The sequence below is a fragment of the Gopherus flavomarginatus genome, chromosome 16, assembly GCF_025201925.1.
Source record: "Gopherus flavomarginatus isolate rGopFla2 chromosome 16, rGopFla2.mat.asm, whole genome shotgun sequence".
Lineage (NCBI taxonomy): Eukaryota > Metazoa > Chordata > Testudines > Testudinidae > Gopherus > Gopherus flavomarginatus.
Window position 1 is genome coordinate 13,021,565 of NC_066632.1, and position 18,649 is coordinate 13,040,213.

The 18,649-nt window shown below is 64.4% G+C and overlaps 1 non-coding gene across 1 annotated transcript; it reads left to right on the forward strand.

Moving 5' to 3' along the window:
• The first annotated feature begins 17,996 nt into the window (after positions 1–17,996).
• Positions 17,997–18,068, forward strand: TRNAQ-CUG (transfer RNA glutamine (anticodon CUG)). Its single transcript has one exon. It is a non-coding gene; the product is annotated as a tRNA-Gln (tRNA).
• The last annotated feature ends 581 nt before the right edge of the window (positions 18,069–18,649 follow it).

An 18,649-nucleotide genomic window follows, 5' to 3' on the forward strand; every position in this document is an offset into this window, starting at 1 on the left:
TGCTCCCTAATGGTATCGCAGAGTTAGGGAGAGAAGCTGCGCCCTAATTCCCGCAGGAAATGCCGCTCCCCCAGTGGCTCGCAGAGGTAGGGAGACAAGGCAGCGCCCTAATCCACAGGAAGGGCTGGCTCCCTAATGGTCTCGCAGACCTAGGGAGAGTAGCAGCGTCCTATCCCGCAGGAACGGCCCGCTCCCCAGTGGTCTTGCAGAGCTACGGAGAGAAGGCAGCGCCCTATCCCGCAGGAAGGGCGCTCCCCAGTGGTCTCGCAGAGCTAGGGAGAGGATGCGCGCCTAATCCCGCAGGAAGGGCCGGCTCTCCCAGTGGTCCTCGCAGAGCTAGGATAGAGTAGGCAGTGCCCTAATCCCGCAGGAAGGGCCACTCCCCAGTGGGTCTCGCAGAGCTAGGGAGAGGAGGCAGCGCCCTAATCCCGCAGGAATGGCCGCTCCCCAGTGGTCTCGCAGAGCTAGGAGAGAAGCAGCCACCCTAATCCTAGCAGGAGGCCGCTCCCCAGTGTCTCGCAGAGCTAGGGAGAGAAGGCAGCGCCTAATCCCGCAGGAAGGGCCGCTTCCCCAGTGGTCTCGCAGAGCTAGGGAGAGAAGGCAGCGCCCTAATCCCGCAGGAAGGCCGCTCCCCAGGCCCCTCGCAGAGCTAGGGAGGGAGGCAGCGCCCTTCCCGCAGGAAGGGCCGCTCCCCAGTGGTCTCGCAGAGCTAGGGAGAGAAGCAGCGCCCTAATCCCGCAGGAAGGGCCGCTCCCCAGTGGTCTCGCAGAGCTAGGGAGAGAAGGCAGCGCCCTAATCCTGCAGGAAGGCCGCTCCCCAGTGGTCTCGCAGAGCTAGGGAGAGAAGCAGCGCCCTAATCCCGCAGGAAGGGCCGCTCCCCAGTGGTCTCGCAGAGCTAGGGAGAGAAGCAGCGCCCTAATCCCGCAGGAAGGGCGCTCCCCAGTGGTCTGCAGAGCTAGGGAGAGAGGCAGCGCCCTACCCGCAGGAAGGGCCGCTCCCCAGTGGTCTCGCAGAGCTAGGAGAGGAGGCAGCGCCTAATCCCGCAGGAAGGGCCGCTCCCAGTGGTCTCGCAGAGCTAGGGAGAGAGGCAGCGCCCTAATCCCGCAGGAAGGGCCGCTCCCCAGTGGTCTCGCAGAGCTAGGGAGAGGAGGCAGCGCCCTAATCCGCAGGAAGGGCCGCTCCCCAGTGGTCTCGCAGAGCTAGGGAGAGAAGGCAGCGCCCTAATCCCGCAGGAAGGGCCGCTCCCCAGTGGTCTCGCAGAGCTAGGGAGAGAAGGCAGCGCCTAATCCCGCAGGAAGGGCCGCTCCCCAGTGGTCTCGCAGAGCTGGAGAGAAGGCAGCGCCCTAATCCCGCAGGAAGGGCCGCTCCCCAGTGGTCTCGCAGAGCTAGGGAGAGAAGGCAGCGCCTAATCCCGCAGGAAGGGCCGCTCCCCAGTGGTCTCGCAGAGCTAGAGAGAAGGCAGCGCCCTAATCCCGCAGGAAGGCTGCTCCCCAGTGGTCTCGCAGAGCTAGGGAGAGAAGGCAGCGCCCTAATCCCGCAGGAAGGGCCGCTCCCCAGTGGTCTCGCAGAGCTAGGGAGAGAAGGCAGCGCCCTAATCCCGCAGGAAGGGCCGCTCCCCAGTGGTCTCGCAGAGCTAGGGAGAGAAGGCAGCGCCCTAATCCCGCAGGAAGGGCCGCTCCCCAGTGGTCTCGCAGAGCTAGGGAGAGAAGGCAGCGCCCTAATCCCGCAGGAAGGGCCGCTCCCCAGTGGTCTCGCAGAGCTAGGGAGAGGGGCAGCGCCCTAATCCCGCAGGAAGGGCCGCTCCCCAGTGGTCTCGCAGAGCTAGGGAGAGAAGGCAGCGCCCTAATCCCGCAGGAAGGGCCGCTCCCCAGTGGTCTCGCAGAGCTAGGGAGAGGAGGCAGCGCCCTAATCCCGCAGGAAGGGCCGCTCCCCAGTGGTCTCGCAGAGCTAGGGAGAGAAGGCAGCGCCCTAATCCCGCAGGAAGGGCCGCTCCCCAGTGGTCTCGCAGAGCTAGGGAGAGAAGGCAGCGCCCTAATCCCGCAGGAAGGGCCGCTCCCCAGTGGTCTCGCAGAGCTAGGGAGAGGAGGCAGCGCCCTAATCCCGCAGGAAGGGCCGCTCCCCAGTGGTCTCGCAGAGCTAGGGAGAGGAGGCAGCGCCTAATCCCGCAGGAAGGGCCGCTCCCCAGTGGTCTCGCAGAGCTAGGGAGAGAAGGCAGCGCCCTAATCCCGCAGGAAGGGCCGCTCCCCAGTGGTCTCGCAGAGCTAGGGAGAGAAGGCAGCGCCCTAATCCCGCAGGAAGGGCCGCTCCCCAGTGGTCTCGCAGAGCTAGGGAGAGGAGGCAGCGCCCTAATCCCGCAGGAAGGGCCGCTCCCCAGTGGTCTCGCAGAGCTAGGGAGAGAAGGCAGCGCCCTAATCCCGCAGGAAGGGCCGCTCCCCAGTGGTCTCGCAGAGCTAGGGAGAGAAGGCAGCGCCCTAATCCCGCAGGAAGGGCCGCTCCCCAGTGGTCTCGCAGAGCTAGGGAGAGAAGGCAGCGCCCTAATCCCGCAGGAAGGGCCGCTCCCCAGTGGTCTCGCAGAGCTAGGGAGAGAAGGCAGCGCCCTAATCCCGCAGGAAGGGCCGCTCCCCAGTGGTCTCGCAGAGCTAGGGAGAGAAGGCAGCGCCCTAATCCCGCAGGAAGGGCCGCTCCCCAGTGGTCTCGCAGAGCTAGGGAGAGAAGGCAGCGCCCTAATCCCGCAGGAAGGGCCGCTCCCCAGTGGTCTCGCAGAGCTAGGGAGAGAAGGCAGCGCCCTAATCCCGCAGGAAGGGCCGCTCCCCAGTGGTCTCGCAGAGCTAGGGAGAGAAGGCAGCGCCCTAATCCCGCAGGAAGGGCCGCTCCCCAGTGGTCTCGCAGAGCTAGGGAGAGAAGGCAGCGCCCTAATCCCGCAGGAAGGGCCGCTCCCCAGTGGTCTCGCAGAGCTAGGGAGAGAAGGCAGCGCCCTAATCCCGCAGGAAGGCCGCTCCCCAGTGGTCTCGCAGAGCTAGGGAGAGAAGGCAGCGCCCTAATCCCGCAGGAAGGGCCGCTCCCCAGTGGTCTCGCAGAGCTAGGGAGAGAAGGCAGCGCCCTAATCCCGCAGGAAGGGCCGCTCCCCAGTGGTCTCGCAGAGCTAGGGAGAGAAGGCAGCGCCCTAATCCCGCAGGAAGGGCCGCTCCCCAGTGGTCTCGCAGAGCTAGGGAGAGAAGGCAGCGCCCTAATCCCGCAGGAAGGGCCGCTCCCCAGTGGTCTCGCAGAGCTAGGGAGAGAAGGCAGCGCCCTAATCCCGCAGGAAGGGCCGCTCCCCAGTGGTCTCGCAGAGCTAGGGAGAGAAGGCAGCGCCCTAATCCCGCAGGAAGGGCCGCTCCCCAGTGGTCTCGCAGAGCTAGGGAGAGAAGGCAGCGCCCTAATCCCGCAGGAAGGGCCGCTCCCCAGTGGTCTCGCAGAGCTAGGGAGAGGAGGCAGCGCCCTAATCCCGCAGGAAGGGCCGCTCCCCAGTGGTCTCGCAGAGCTAGGGAGAGAAGGCAGCGCCCTAATCCCGCAGGAAGGGCCGCTCCCCAGTGGTCTCGCAGAGCTAGGGAGAGAAGGCAGCGCCTAATCCCGCAGGAAGGGCCGCTCCCCAGTGGTCTCGCAGAGCTAGGGAGAGAAGGCAGCGCCCTAATCCCGCAGGAAGGGCCGCTCCCCAGTGGTCTCGCAGAGCTAGGGAGAGAAGGCAGCGCCCTAATCCCGCAGGAAGGGCCGCTCCCCAGTGGTCTCGCAGAGCTAGGGAGAGAAGGCAGCGCCCTAATCCCGCAGGAAGGGCCGCTCCCCAGTGGTCTCGCAGAGCTAGGGAGAGAAGGCAGCGCCCTAATCCCGCAGGAAGGGCCGCTCCCCAGTGGTCTCGCAGAGCTAGGGAGAGAAGGCAGCGCCCTAATCCCGCAGGAAGGGCGCTCCCCAGTGGTCTCGCAGAGCTAGGGAGAGAAGGCAGCGCCCTAATCCCGCAGGAAGGGCCGCTCCCCAGTGGTCTCGCAGAGCTAGGGAGAGAAGGCAGCGCCCTAATCCCGCAGGAAGGGCCTCCCCAGTGGTCTCGCAGAGCTAGGGAGAGAAGGCAGCGCCCTAATCCCGCAGGAAGGGCCGCTCCCCAGTGGTCTCGCAGAGCTAGGGAGAGAAGGCAGCGCCCTAATCCCGCAGGAAGGGCCGCTCCCCAGTGGTCTCGCAGAGCTAGGGAGAGAAGGCAGCGCCCTAATCCCGCAGGAAGGGCCGCTCCCCAGTGGTCTCGCAGAGCTAGGGAGAGAAGGCAGCGCCCTAATCCCGCAGGAAGGGCCGCTCCCCAGTGGTCTCGCAGAGCTAGGGAGAGAAGGCAGCGCCCTAATCCCGCAGGAAGGGCCGCTCCCCAGTGGTCTCGCAGAGCTAGGGAGAGAAGGCAGCGCCCTAATCCCGCAGGAAGGGCCGCTCCCCAGTGGTCTCGCAGAGCTAGGGAGAGAAGGCAGCGCCCTAATCCCGCAGGAAGGGCCGCTCCCCAGTGGTCTCGCAGAGCTAGGGAGAGGAGGCAGCGCCCTAATCCCGCAGGAAGGGCCGCTCCCCAGTGGTCTCGCAGAGCTAGGGAGAGGAGGCAGCGCCCTAATCCCGCAGGAAGGGCCGCTCCCCAGTGGTCTCGCAGAGCTAGGGAGAGAAGGCAGCGCCCTAATCCCGCAGGAAGGGCCGCTCCCCAGTGGTCTCGCAGAGCTAGGGAGAGAAGGCAGCGCCCTAATCCCGCAGGAAGGGCCGCTCCCCAGTGGTCTCGCAGAGCTAGGGAGAGAAGGCAGCGCCCTAATCCCGCAGGAAGGGCCGCTCCCCAGTGGTCTCGCAGAGCTAGGGAGAGAAGGCAGCGCCCTAATCCCGCAGGAAGGGCCGCTCCCCAGTGGTCTCGCAGAGCTAGGGAGAGAAGGCAGCGCCCTAATCCCGCAGGAAGGGCCGCTCCCCAGTGGTCTCGCAGAGCTAGGGAGAGAAGGCAGCGCCCTAATCCCGCAGGAAGGGCCGCTCCCCAGTGGTCTCGCAGAGCTAGGGAGAGAAGGCAGCGCCCTAATCCCGCAGGAAGGGCCGCTCCCCAGTGGTCTCGCAGAGCTAGGGAGAGAAGGCAGCGCCCTAATCCCGCAGGAAGGGCCGCTCCCCAGTGGTCTCGCAGAGCTAGGGAGAGAAGGCAGCGCCCTAATCCCGCAGGAAGGGCCGCTCCCCAGTGGTCTCGCAGAGCTAGGGAGAGAAGGCAGCGCCCTAATCCCGCAGGAAGGGCCGCTCCCCAGTGGTCTCGCAGAGCTAGGGAGAGAAGGCAGCGCCCTAATCCCGCAGGAAGGGCCGCTCCCCAGTGGTCTCGCAGAGCTAGGGAGAGAAGGCAGCGCCCTAATCCCGCAGGAAGGGCCGCTCCCCAGTGGTCTCGCAGAGCTAGGGAGAGAAGGCAGCGCCCTAATCCCGCAGGAAGGGCCGCTCCCCAGTGGTCTCGCAGAGCTAGGGAGAGAAGGCAGCGCCCTAATCCCGCAGGAAGGGCCGCTCCCCAGTGGTCTCGCAGAGCTAGGGAGAGAAGGCAGCGCCCTAATCCCGCAGGAAGGGCCGCTCCCCAGTGGTCTCGCAGAGCTAGGGAGAGAAGGCAGCGCCCTAATCCCGCAGGAAGGGCCGCTCCCCAGTGGTCTCGCAGAGCTAGGGAGAGAAGGCAGCGCCCTAATCCCGCAGGAAGGGCCGCTCCCCAGTGGTCTCGCAGAGCTAGGGAGAGAAGGCAGCGCCCTAATCCCGCAGGAAGGGCCGCTCCCCAGTGGTCTCGCAGAGCTAGGGAGAGAAGGCAGCGCCCTAATCCCGCAGGAAGGGCCGCTCCCCAGTGGTCTCGCAGAGCTAGGGAGAGAAGGCAGCGCCCTAATCCCGCAGGAAGGGCCGCTCCCCAGTGGTCTCGCAGAGCTAGGGAGAGAAGGCAGCGCCCTAATCCCGCAGGAAGGGCCGCTCCCCAGTGGTCTCGCAGAGCTAGGGAGAGAAGGCAGCGCCCTAATCCCGCAGGAAGGGCCGCTCCCCAGTGGTCTCGCAGAGCTAGGGAGAGAAGGCAGCGCCCTAATCCCGCAGGAAGGGCCGCTCCCCAGTGGTCTCGCAGAGCTAGGGAGAGAAGGCAGCGCCCTAATCCCGCAGGAAGGGCCGCTCCCCAGTGGTCTCGCAGAGCTAGGGAGAGAAGGCAGCGCCCTAATCCCGCAGGAAGGGCCGCTCCCCAGTGGTCTCGCAGAGCTAGGGAGAGAAGGCAGCGCCCTAATCCCGCAGGAAGGGCCGCTCCCCAGTGGTCTCGCAGAGCTAGGGAGAGAAGGCAGCGCCCTAATCCCGCAGGAAGGGCCGCTCCCCAGTGGTCTCGCAGAGCTAGGGAGAGAAGGCAGCGCCCTAATCCCGCAGGAAGGGCCGCTCCCCAGTGGTCTCGCAGAGCTAGGGAGAGAAGGCAGCGCCCTAATCCCGCAGGAAGGGCCGCTCCCCAGTGGTCTCGCAGAGCTAGGGAGAGAAGGCAGCGCCCTAATCCCGCAGGAAGGGCCGCTCCCCAGTGGTCTCGCAGAGCTAGGGAGAGAAGGCAGCGCCCTAATCCCGCAGGAAGGGCCGCTCCCCAGTGGTCTCGCAGAGCTAGGGAGAGAAGGCAGCGCCCTAATCCCGCAGGAAGGGCCGCTCCCCAGTGGTCTCGCAGAGCTAGGGAGAGAAGGCAGCGCCCTAATCCCGCAGGAAGGGCCGCTCCCCAGTGGTCTCGCAGAGCTAGGGAGAGAAGGCAGCGCCCTAATCCCGCAGGAAGGGCTGCTCCCCAGTGGTCTCGCAGAGCTAGGGAGAGAAGGCAGCGCCCTAATCCCGCAGGAAGGGCCGCTCCCCAGTGGTCTCGCAGAGCTAGGGAGAGAAGGCAGCGCCCTAATCCCGCAGGAAGGGCCGCTCCCCAGTGGTCTCGCAGAGCTAGGGAGAGAAGGCAGCGCCCTAATCCCGCAGGAAGGGCCGCTCCCCAGTGGTCTCGCAGAGCTAGGGAGAGAAGGCAGCGCCCTAATCCCGCAGGAAGGGCCGCTCCCCAGTGGTCTCGCAGAGCTAGGGAGAGAAGGCAGCGCCCTAATCCCGCAGGAAGGGCCGCTCCCCAGTGGTCTCGCAGAGCTAGGGAGAGAAGGCAGCGCCCTAATCCCGCAGGAAGGGCCGCTCCCCAGTGGTCTCGCAGAGCTAGGGAGAGAAGGCAGCGCCCTAATCCCGCAGGAAGGGCCGCTCCCCAGTGGTCTCGCAGAGCTAGGGAGAGAAGGCAGCGCCCTAATCCCGCAGGAAGGGCCGCTCCCCAGTGGTCTCGCAGAGCTAGGGAGAGAAGGCAGCGCCCTAATCCCGCAGGAAGGGCCGCTCCCCAGTGGTCTCGCCAGAGCTAAGGGAGAGAAGGCAGCGCCTTAATCCTCGCAGGAAGGGCCCGCTCCCCAGTCATCTTACGAAGCTAGGAAGAGAAGGCAACGCCCTTATCCCGCAGGAAGGGCCGCTCCCCAGTTGGTCTCGCGAGAGCTAGGGAGAGAAGGCAGCCGTCCTAAACCCGCCGGGGAAGGGCCGCTCCCAGTGGTCTGGCAGAGCTAGAAAAGAGAATGCAGCGCCCCTAATCCGCAGGAAGGGCCGCTCCGCAGTGGTCTCCTGCAGAGCTTAGGGAGGAAACGCAGCACCCTAATCCCGCAGGAACGGGCTGCTCAACAGTGGGCCTCGCAGAGCTAGGGAGAGAAGGCGGCGCCTAATCCCACAGGAAGGGTTGCTCCCCTGTAGTCTCGCAGAGCGAGAGAGAGAGGGCGGCGTCCAATTCCCGCAGGATGGGCCGCTCCCCAGTGCTTTCGCAGAGCTAGGGAGAGAAGGCGGCGCCCTAATCCTGCGGGAAGGGCCGATCCCCAGTGGTCTCGCAGAGCTAGGGAGAAAAGGCGGTGCCCTAATCCCGCAGGAAGTGCCACTCCCCAGTCATCTTACAGAGCTTGGAAGAGAAGGCAACGCCCTTATCCCGCAGGAAGGGCTGCTCCCCAGTGGTCTTGCAGAGCTAGGGAGAGAAGGCGGCGCCCTAATCGTGCAGGAAGAGCCGCTCCCCAGTGGTCTCGCAGAGCTAGGGAGAGAAGGCGGTGCCCTAATCGTGCAGGAAGGGCCGCTCCCCAGTGGTCTCGCAGAACTAGGGAGATAAGGCAGCACCCTAATCCCGCAGGAAGGGCTGCTCCCCAGTGGTCTCGCTGAGGTAGGCAGAGAAGGCAGCGTCCTAAGCCCGCAGGAAGGGCCGCTCCCCAGTCACCTTGCAGAGCTAGGGAGAGAAGGCAGCACCCTTATCCCGCAGGAAGGGCCACTCCCCAGTGGTCTCGCAGAGCAAGGGAGAGGAGGCAGCGCCCTCATCCTGCAGCAAGGGCTGCTCCCCAGTGGTCTCGCAGAGCTAGGGAGAGCAGGCAGCGACCTAATCCCGCAGTAAGGGCTGCTCCCCAGTGGTCTCGCAGAGCTAGGGAGAGAAGGCAGCGCCCTAATCCCGCAGTAAGGGCTGCTCCCAAGGCCCCTGGCAGAGCTGGGGAGTAAAGGCAGTCCCCTAATCCCGCAGGAACGGCCGCTCCCCAGTGGTCTCGCAGAGCTTGAGAGAGAAGGCAGCACCCTTATCCTGCAAGAAGTGCCGCTTCCCAGTGGTCTCGCAGAGCTAGGGAGAGGAGGCAGCGCCTTAATTCTGCAGGAAGAGCCGCTCCCCAGTGGTCTCGCAGAGCTAGGGAGAGGAGGCAGCGCCCTAATGCCGCAGGAAGTGCCGCTCCCCGGTGGTCTCGCAGAGCTAGGGAGAGAAGTAGCAGCCCTAATCCCTCAGGAAGGGCCGCTCCCCAGTGGTCTCGCAGAGATAGGGAGAGAAGGCAGCGTCCTAATTCCGCAGGAAGGGCTGCTCCCCAGGCCCCTGGCAGCGCTGGGGAGGGAAACCAGCGCCCCGCCCCCGCACGAAGGGCCGCTCCCCAGTGGTCTTGCAGAGTTAGAGAGAGAAGGCAGTGTCCTAATCCCGCAGGCAGGTCCGCTCCCCAGTGGTCTCGCAGAGCTAGGGAGAGAAGGCAGCGTCCTTATCCCGCAGGAACGGACGCTCCCCAGTGGTCTCGCAGAGGTAGGGAGAGAAGGCAGCGCCCTAATCCCGGAGGAAGGGCTGCTCCCCAATGGTCTCGCAGAGCTAGGGAGAAGAGGCAGCGCCCTAATCCCGCAGGAAGGTCTGCTCCCCAGTGGTTTCGCAGAGATAGGGAGAGACGGCAGCGTCCTAACTCCGCAGGAAGGGCTTCTTCCCAGGCCCCTGGCAGAGCTGGGGAGGGAAGCCAGAGCCCCACCCCCGCACGAAGGTCCGCTCCCCAGTGGTCTCGCAGAGCTATGGAGAGAAGGCATCGTCCTAAGCCCGCAGGAAGGGCTGCTCCCCAGTGGTCTGGCAGAGCTAGGGAGAGAAGGCAGCGCCCTAATCCCGCAGGAAGGGCTGCTCCCCAGTGGTTTCGCAGAGATAGGGAGAGAAGGCAGCGTCCTAACTCCGCAGGAAGGGACTGCTTCCCAGGGTCCCTGGCAGAGCAAGGGAGAGGAAGGCCAGCGCCCTAATCCCGCAAGAAAGGCCGCTCCCAAGTGGTCTTGCAGAGCTAGAGAGAGAAAGGCAGCGCCCTTATCCCGCAGGAAGGGCCGCTCCCGAGTGGTCTCGCAGAGCTAGGGAGAGAAGGCAGCGTCCGAAGCCCGCAGGAAGGGCCGCTCCCCAGTGGTCTCGCAGAGCTAGGGAGGAAAAGCAGCACCCTAATCCCGCAGGAAGGGCCGCTCCCCAGTGGTCTTGCAGAGCTAGGGAGAGAAGGCAGCGCGCTAATTCCGCACGGAAGGGCCGCTTCCCCAGTGGTCTCGCAGAGTGAGAGAGAGAGGGCGGCGCCCTCATCCCGCAGGATGAGCCGACTCCCACAGTGATCTCGCAGAGCTAGGGAGAGAAGGCGGCGCCCTAATACTGCTGGAAGCGGCGATCCCCAGTGGTCTCGCAGAGGTAGGAGAGCAAGGCCAGGCGCTCCCTATCCCGCAGGAAGGGCCGCTCCCCAGTGGTCTCGCAGAGCTAGGGAGAGAAGGCAGCATCCTAATCCCGCAGGAAGGGCCGCTCCCCAGTCATCTTGCAGAGATAGGGAGAGAAGGCAGCGTAATAATTCCGCAGGAAGGGCTGCTCCCCAGGCCCCTGGCAGAGGTGTGAAGGGAAGCCAGTGCCCCGCCCCCGCAAGAAGGGCCGCTTCCCAGTGGTCTTGCAGAGCTAGAGAGAGAAGGCAGCATCCTAATCCCGCAGGAAGGGCCGCTCCCCACTCATCTTGCAGAGCTAGGGAGAAAAGGCAGCGCCCTTATCACGCAGGAAGGGCCGCTCCCCAGTGGTCTCGCATAGCTAGGGAGAGTCGGCGGCACCCTAATCCCGCAGGAAGAGCCGATCCCTAGTGGTCTCGCAGAGCTAGTGAGAGAAGGCAGCGTCCTAATCCCGCAGGAAGGACTGCTCCCCAGTGGTTTCGCAGAGTCCGACAGAGAAGGCAGCGCCCTAATCCCGCAGGAAGAGGCGCTCCCCAGTGGTCTCGCAGAGCTAGTGAGAGAGGGCAGCGCCCTAATCCTGCAGGAAGGGCTGCTCTCCAGTGGTCTGGCAGAGCTAGGGAGAGAAGGCAACGCCCTATTCCCGCAGGAATGGTCGCTCCCCAGTGGTCTCGCATAGCTTGGGAGAGTCGGCGGAACCCTAATCCCGCAGGAAGAGCCAATCCCCAGTGGTTTCGCAGAGCTAGAGAGAGAAGGCGGCGCCCTAATCCCGCAGGAAAGGGCCGCTCCCCAGTGGTCTTGCAGAGCCAGGCAGGGAAGGCAGCGCCCTAATCCCGCAGGAAGGGGCCGCTCCCCAGTGGTCTCGCAGAGCTAGGGAGATAAGGCAGAGCCCTAATCCCGCAGGAAGGACTGCTCCCCAGTGGTCTCGCAGAGCTAGGGAGAGGAGGCAGCGCCCTCATCCTGCAGCAAGGGCTGCTCCCCAGTGGTCTCGCAGAGCTAGGGAGAGCAGGCAGCGACCTAATCCCGCAGGAACGGCCGCTCCCCAGTGGTCTCGCAGAGCTAGGGAGAGCAGGCAGCGACCTAATCCCGCAGTAAGGGCTGCTCCCCAGTGGTCTCGCAGAGCTAGGGAGAGGAGACAGCGCCCTAATGCCGCAGGAAGTGCCGCTCCCCGGTGGTCTCGCAGAGCTAGGGAGAGAAGGTAGGGCCCTAATCTCTCAGGAAAGGCCGCTCACCAGTGGTCTCGCAGAGCTTGGGAGTGAAGGCAGCGCCCTTATACTGCAGGAAGGGCCGCTCCCGAGGGGTCTTGCAGAACTAGGGAGAGGAGGCTGTGCTGTAATCCCGCAGGAAGGGCCACTCCCCAGTGGTCTTGCAGAGCTAGGGAGAGAAGGCAGCGTCCTAAGCCCGCAGGAAGGGCTGCTCCCCAGGACCCTGGCAGAGCTGGGGAGGGAAGCCAGCGCCCGCCACCCGTAGAAGGGCCTGCTCCCCAGTGGTCTTGCAGACTAGAGAGAGAAGGCAGGCGACCTAATCCCGCAGGAAGGGACCGCTCCCCAGGTCATCTTGCAGAGCTAGGGAGAGAAGGCAGCGCCCTAATCCCTGCAGGAAGGGCCGCTCCCCAGTGGTCTCGCAGAGCTAGGGAGAGAAGGCAGCACCCTAATCCCGCAGGAAGGGCCGCTCCCAATGGTCTCTGCAGAGCATGGGAAGAGAAGGCAGCGCCCTTATCCGCAGGAAGGCCGCTCCCCAGTGGTCTCGCAGAGTAGGGAGAGAAGGCAGCGCCCTAATCCTGCAGGAAGAGGCGCCTCCCCAGTGGTCTCGCAGAGCTAGAGAGAGAAGGCAGCGCCCTAATCCTGCAGGAAGGGCTGCTCCCCAGTGGTTTCGCAGACCCAGGCAGAGAAGGCAGCGCCCTAATCCCGCAGGAAGTGCCGCTCCCCGGTGGTCTCGCAGAGCTAGGGAGAGAAGGTAGCGCCCTAATCCCTCAGGAAAGGCCGCTCACCAGTGGTCTTGCAGAGCTTGGGAGAGAAGGCAGAGCCCTTATCCTGCAGGAAGTGCCGCTCCCGAGGGGTCTCGCAGAACTAGGGAGAGGAGGCATCGCCGTGATCCTGCAGGAAAGGCCACTCCCCAGTGGTCTCGCAGAGCTAGGGAGAGAAGGCTGTGCCCTAATCCCGCAGGAACGGCCGCTCCCCAGTGGTCTTGCAGAGCTAGGGAGAGAAGGTAGCGCCCTAATCCCACAGGTAGGGCCGCTCCCCAGTGGTCTCGGAGATCTAGGGAGTGGAGGCAGCGCCCTAATCCCGCAGGAAGGGCCGCTCCCCAGTGGTCTGGCAGAGCTAGAGAGAGAAGGCAGCGCAGTAATCCCGCAGGAAGGGCTGCTCCCCAGTGCTCTCGCAGAGCTAGGGAGGAAAAGCAGCAACCTAATCCCGCAGGAAGGGCTGCTCTACAGTGGTCTCGCAGAGCTAGGGAGAGCAGGCGGCGCCCTAATCCCGCAGGAAGGGCCGCTCCCCTGTGGTCTACGCAGAGCTGAGAGAGAGAGGGCAGGCGCCCTAATCCCGCAGGAATGGGCCGCTCCCCAGTGGCTCTCTGCAGAGCTAGGCAGGGAAGGCAGCGGCCCTAATTCCTGCAGGAAGGGCCTGATCCCCAGTGGTTTCGCAGAGCTTGGGAGACAAGGCAGGTGCCTAATTCGTGCAGGAAGGGCTGCTCCCCAGTGGTCCCCTGGCAGAGCTCGGGGAGGATAAGTCAGCAGCCCTAATCCCGCACGAAGGGCCTCTCCCCAGTGGCCTTGTCGCAGAGATAGAGAGAGAAGGCAGCGTCCTAATTCCCGCAGGAAGGGCCTCTTCCCCAGTGGTCCCTGCAGCGAGTTAGGGAGAGAAGGCAGCGCCTTAATCCCGCAGGAAGGGCCGCTCCCCAGGTCATTTGCAGAGCTGGGAAGAGAAGGCAACGCCCTTATCCCGCAGGGAGGGCCACTCCCCAGGGGTCTCGCAGAGCTAGGGAGAGAAGGCAGCGTCCCATGACCGCAGGAAGGGCCGCTCCCCAGTGTTCTAGCAGAGCTAGAGAGAGAAGGCAGCGCCCTAATCCCGCAGGAAGGGCCGCTCCCCAGTGGTCTCGCAGAGCTTGGGAGACAAGGCGGCGAACTAATACCGCAGGAAGGGCCGCTCCCCAGTTGTCTCGCAGAGCTAGGGAGAGAAGGCGGCGCCCTAACCGTGCAGGAAAGGTCGCTTCCTAATGGTCTCGCAGAGCTAGGAAGATAAGGCAGCACCCTAATCCCGCAGGAAGGTCTGCCTACCCAGTGGTCTCGCAGAGCTAGGGAGAGAAGGCAGTGCCCTAATCCCGCAGGAAGGGCCGCTCCCCAGTGGTCTCGCAAAGATAGGGAGAGAAGGCTGCGCCCTAATCCCGCAGGAAGGGCCTCTCCCCAGTAGTCTCGCAGAGCTAGGGAGAGAAGGCAGCGCCCTAATCCTGCAGGAAGGGCAGCTCCCCAGTCCTCTTGCAGTGCTGGGAAGAGAAGGCAGCGCCCTTATCCCACAGGAAGGGCCACTCCCCAGTGGTCTCGCAGAGCTAGGGAGAGAAGGCAGCGTCCTAAGCCTGCAGGAAGGGCCGCTCCCCAGTGGTCTGGCAGAGCTAGATAGAGAAGGCAGCGCCCTAATCCCCCAGGAAGGGCCGCTCCACAGTGGTCTCGCAGAGCTAGGGAGAGGAGGCAGCGCCCTAATCCCGCAGGAAGGGCTGCTCCCCAGTGGTTTCGCAGAGCTAGGGAGAGGAGGCAGCGCCTTAATCCCGCAGGAAGAGCCGCTCCCCAGTGGTCTCGCAGAGGATAGAGAGAGAAGGGGGCTCCCTAATCGCGCAGGAAGGGCCTCTCCCCAGTGGTCTTGCAGAGCTAGAGAGAGAAAGCAGCGCCCTTATCCCGCAGGAAGGGCCGCTCCCCAGTGTTCTCGCAGAGCTAGGGAGAGAAGGCAGCGTCCGAAGCCCGCAGGAAGGGTCGCTCCCCAGTGGTCTGGCAGAGCTAGAGGGAGAAGGCAGCGCCCTAATCCCGCAGGAAGGGCCGCTCCCCAGAGGTCTCGCAGAGCTAGGGAGGAAAAGCAGCACCCTAATCCCGCAGGAAGGGCCGCTCCCCAGTGGTCTTGCAGAGCTAGGGAGAGAAGGCGGCGCGCTAATTCCGCAGGAAGGGCCGCTCCCCTGTGGTCTCGCAGAGTGAGAGAGAGAGGGCGGCGCCCTCATCCCGCAGGATGAGCCGCTCCCCAGTGCTCTCGCAGAGCTAGGGAGAGAAGGCGGCGCCCTAATACTGCTGGAAGGGGCGATCCCCAGTGGTCTCGCAGAGGTAGGGAGACAAGGCGGCGCCCTAATCCCGCAGGAAGGGCCGCTCCCCAGTGGTCTCGCAGAGCTAGGGAGAGAAGGCAGCATCCTAATCCCGCAGGAAGGGCCGCTCCCCAGTCATCTTGCAGAGATAGGGAGAGAAGGCAGCGTCCTAATCCCGCAGGAAGGGCTGCTCCCCAGTGGTCTCGCAGAGCTAGGGAGAGGAGGCAGCGCCCTCATCCTGCAGCAAGGGCTGCTCCCCAGTGGTCTCGCAGAGCTAGGGAGAGCAGGCAGCGACCTAATCCCGCAGGAACGGCCGCTCCCCAGTGGTCTCGCAGAGCTAGGGAGAGCAGGCAGCGACCTAATCCCGCAGTAAGGGCTGCTCCCCAGTGGTCTCGCAGAGCTTGAGAGAGAAGGCAGCACCCTTATCCTGCAAGAAGTGCCGCTTCCCAGTGGTCTCGCAGAGCTAGGGAGAGGAGGCAGCGCCTGAATTCCGCAGGAAGAGCCGCTCCCCAGTGGTCTCGCAGAGCTAGGGAGAGGAGACAGAGCCCTAATGCCGCAGGAAGTGCCGCTCCCCGGTGGTCTCGCAGAGCTAGGGAGAGAAGGTAGCGCCCTAATCTCTCAGGAAAGGCCGCTCACCAGTGGTCTCACAGAGCTTCGGAAGATGAAGGCAGCGACTCTTATACCGCAAGGAAGGGCCTGCTACCCGAGTGGTCTCGCAGAAGCTAGGGAGAGGAGGCTGCGCCCTAATCCCGCAGGAAGGGCTAGCTCCCAAGTGGTCTCGCAGAGCCTAGGCGAGAGAAGGCAGGGCGTCTAATCCCGCAGGAAGGGCCTGCTCACCGAGTGGTCCTCTGGCAGAGCTACGGGGAGGGAAGGCCAGCGCCCCCATCCTGCAGCGAATGGGCCGCTCCCCAGTGTCTTGCAGAGCTAGAGAGAGAACGCAGCGCCTTAATCCCGCATGAAGGGCCGCTCCCCAGTCATCTTGCAGAGCTAGGGAGAGAAGGCAGCGTCCTAAGCCCGCAGGAAGGGCCGCTCCCCAGGGGTCTGGCAGAGCTAGAGAGAGAAGGCAGCGCCCTAATCCCGCAGGAAGGTCCGCTCCGCAGTGGTCTCGCAGAGCAAGGGAGAGAAGGCAGCGCCCTTATCCTGCAGGAACGGCCGCTCCCCAGTGGTCTCGCAGAGCTAGGGAGAGAAGGCAGCGCCCTAATCCTGCAGGAAGGGCTCCTCCCCAGTGGTTTCGCAGACCCAGGCAGAGAAGGCAGCGCCCTAATCCCGCAGGAAGTGCCGCTCCCCGGTGGTCTCGCAGAGCTAGGGAGAGAAGGTAGCGCCCTAATCCCTCAGGAAAGGCCGCTCACCAGTGGTCTTGCAGAGCTTGGGAGAGAAGGCAGAGCCCTTATCCTGCAGGAAGTGTCGCTCCCGAGGGGTCTCGCAGAACTAGGGAGAGGAGGCATCGCCGTGATCCTGCAGGAAGGGCCACTCCCCAGTGGTCTCGCAGAGCTAGGGAGAGAAGGCAGCGTCCTAATCCCACGGGAAGGGCTCCTTCCCATGCCTCTGGCAGAGCTGGGGAGGGAAGCCAGCGCCCCACCGCCGCAGGAAGGGCCGCTCCCCAGTGGTCTCGCAGAGCTAGGGAGAGAAGGCAGCGTCCTAATCCCACGGGAAGGGCTCCTTCCCATGCCTCTGGCAGAGCTGGGAGAGGAAGCCAGCGCCCTCATCCCCGCAGGAAGGGCCGCTCCCCAGTGGTCTCGCAGAGCTAGGGAGAGGAGGCAGCGCCCTAATCCCGCAGGAAGGGCCGCTCCCCAGTGGTCTCGCAGAGCTAGGGAGAGAAGGCTGCGCCCTAATCCCGCAAGGAAGGGCCGCTCACCAGTGGTCTTGCAGAGCTAGGGAGAGAAGGCAGCGCCCTATCCCGCAGGAAGGGCCGCTCCCCAGTGGTCTCGCAGAGCTAGGGAGAGGAGGCAGCGCCCTAATCTCGCAGGAAGGACCGCTCTCCAGTGGTCTGGCAGAGCTAGGGAGAGAAGGCAGCGCCCTAATCCCGCAGGAAGGGCCTCTTCCCAGTTTTCTCGAAGAGCTAGGGAGAGTTTTCAGCGCCGTAATCCCTCAGGAAGGGGCGCTTCCCAGTGGTCTCGAAGAGCTAGAGAGAGATGGCAGCGCCCTAATCCCGCAGGAAGGGCTGCTCCCCAGTGGTCTCGGAGAGCTAGGGAGAGAAGGCAGCGCCCTAATCCCTTAGGACGGGCTACTCCCCTGGCCCCTGGCAGAGCTGGGGAGGGAAGCCAGCGCCGCACACCCGCAGGAGGGGCCGTACACCAGTGGTGTCGCAGAGCTAGGGAGAGAAGGCAGCGCCCCACCCCCGCAGGAAGGGCCGATCCCCAGTGGTCTCACAGAGCTAGGGAGAGAAGGCAGCGCCCTAATCCCGCAGGAAGGGCCACTCCCCATTTGTCTCGCAGAGCTAGGGAGAGAGGGCAGTGCCCTAATCCCGCAGTAAGGGCTGCTCCGCAGGCCCCTGGCAGCGCTGGGGAGGGAACTCAGTGCCCCACCCCCACAGTATCGGCCGCTCCCCACTCCCATCGCAGAGCTAGGAAAGAACCTAGCACACCACGCGCCCAGGAACAGCCGCTCTCCAGTTCCCTCGCAGAGCCGGGGAAACAATCAAGCGCCCTGCCCCTGCTAATACCGGTGCTGCCCAGTCCTCTGGCAGAGCTAGGGAGGGATGGCAGCGCCTTTCTCCCGGAGGAACGGCCGCTTTACATTCCCCTTGCAGACCTGGAGAGGGAAGGCTGCGCCCCTCCCCCGCAGGTCTGCACACTGGTCATGGCCATGGTCAGGAGCGCAGCGCAGAAGCTTCTCCAGCCCTGCAGCCTGCGGGCAGCGCATTGGGGTGGGGGCAGCACGGAGCAGGCAGGGCCCAGGTGGGTGGCGGGCGGAGACACAAGTGGGGCGGACATGCTCCTGCCAGGAGCTTCCTGGTTCACCCCTTGCCCGGGAGCTGCAGGAGGGGCCCGGATCATGGCTCGGCTGCAGAGCTTGGAGCCCAGGCTGGGCCCAGAAGTCAGAGGATGGGGGAGCTGGGAGTGTAGCAGAGGTTGGAGCCAAGAATTGGTTGGAGATGGAGTTATGCCACTTCCGCTTGGCGGCAGGGGGCCCTCTGGCTTTTTTTTTTTTTGCTACGCCCCCCACATCCCAATATTTCATGTTTGACATCTGGTCACCCTAGCCTGATATGAAGGAGGATGTCTGGACCAAGGGGCCAGGGACTGGCCTTTGTTAGAGAAACCACTGTCAAGTTTTAGCCAATTAGGACAAGTCAGCAAATAAGAACAACCTCAGGTATCAGTAACTGCTACAGGTTGCAGATTCCTACATGCAGCAGTTTCTGGCACTACACCTGCACAGCTCTGCTCCCCGGCTCTTCTCGGGCTCCTGCTCTCTCCTTAGCTCTGCCCCACTCTCACCCAGGCAGTTCCAGCTCACATGGAGGATGGGACCCCCTGGCCTGGTGACTCCCTCATTACACTGCCTGGCCTGTCAGTGTAGCTAACTTGGAGCTTTGGCCTCTCCCCATTGTCCCTGGGGACTGTCAGTCTCAGGGCCCTGATTTCCCATTGATCCTTCCCCCTTCTATTGGTGCTGGGAACTAGCCAACCAACCCCTCCCCCCCACACACACTAAGTTTTAGTAAAGGGCCAAGAGCCCCCTTACACAAGCAGCCCCATGAGGGTCACCGATGTGCAGAGAAGGCAGCACAAGCTGCTCCCATGGTGTAATGGGCAGCACTCAGGACTCTGAATCCTGTAATCTGAGTTCAAATCTCAGTGGGACCTTGTGTTGGCTTGTGATCATAGGCGGCAGGTTATACACATTTGTGGTGCTCGTGCTCCAGGAACATTCAGGGCTGGGGGCCCTGCTCCAGCAATATTTGGAGTTGAGTCTCTTCCCTTGGCGCCTGCCTGGCACCCCTCCCCTCTGCTGTGGTGCATCCCTGCCTGACAAAAAGCAGCATGGGCCTGTCCCCTGCCTGCTCCTGCTGCTGGAGTAGAGGGATTCTGGGCAGAACTGCTGCCCAAGAGTCCTAGTGCAGGCTGCCCTCAGCCTCTCCAACACCCCCAACCCTGAGCTCCCTCTGAACCCTGATACTCTGCCCCAGTTCTGAGCCCCCTCCTGCATCATGAATCCCTCATCCTCAGCCCTACGCTCCCTCCCAGAGGGTGCACCCCTTCCCACACACTCCTTCCCACCCCCAGAGCCTGCACCTCTCACCCCTTCCTACAACCCTGCCGGAGCCTGCACCCAGCACCCACACTCCATCCTAAAGCCTGAATCCTGCACCCTAATCCCCCCCAAACCCCCTCCCAGAGCCTTAGGAAGGTGGAGTTTGGGGGCGGGTTCTGGGCACCACCAAAAT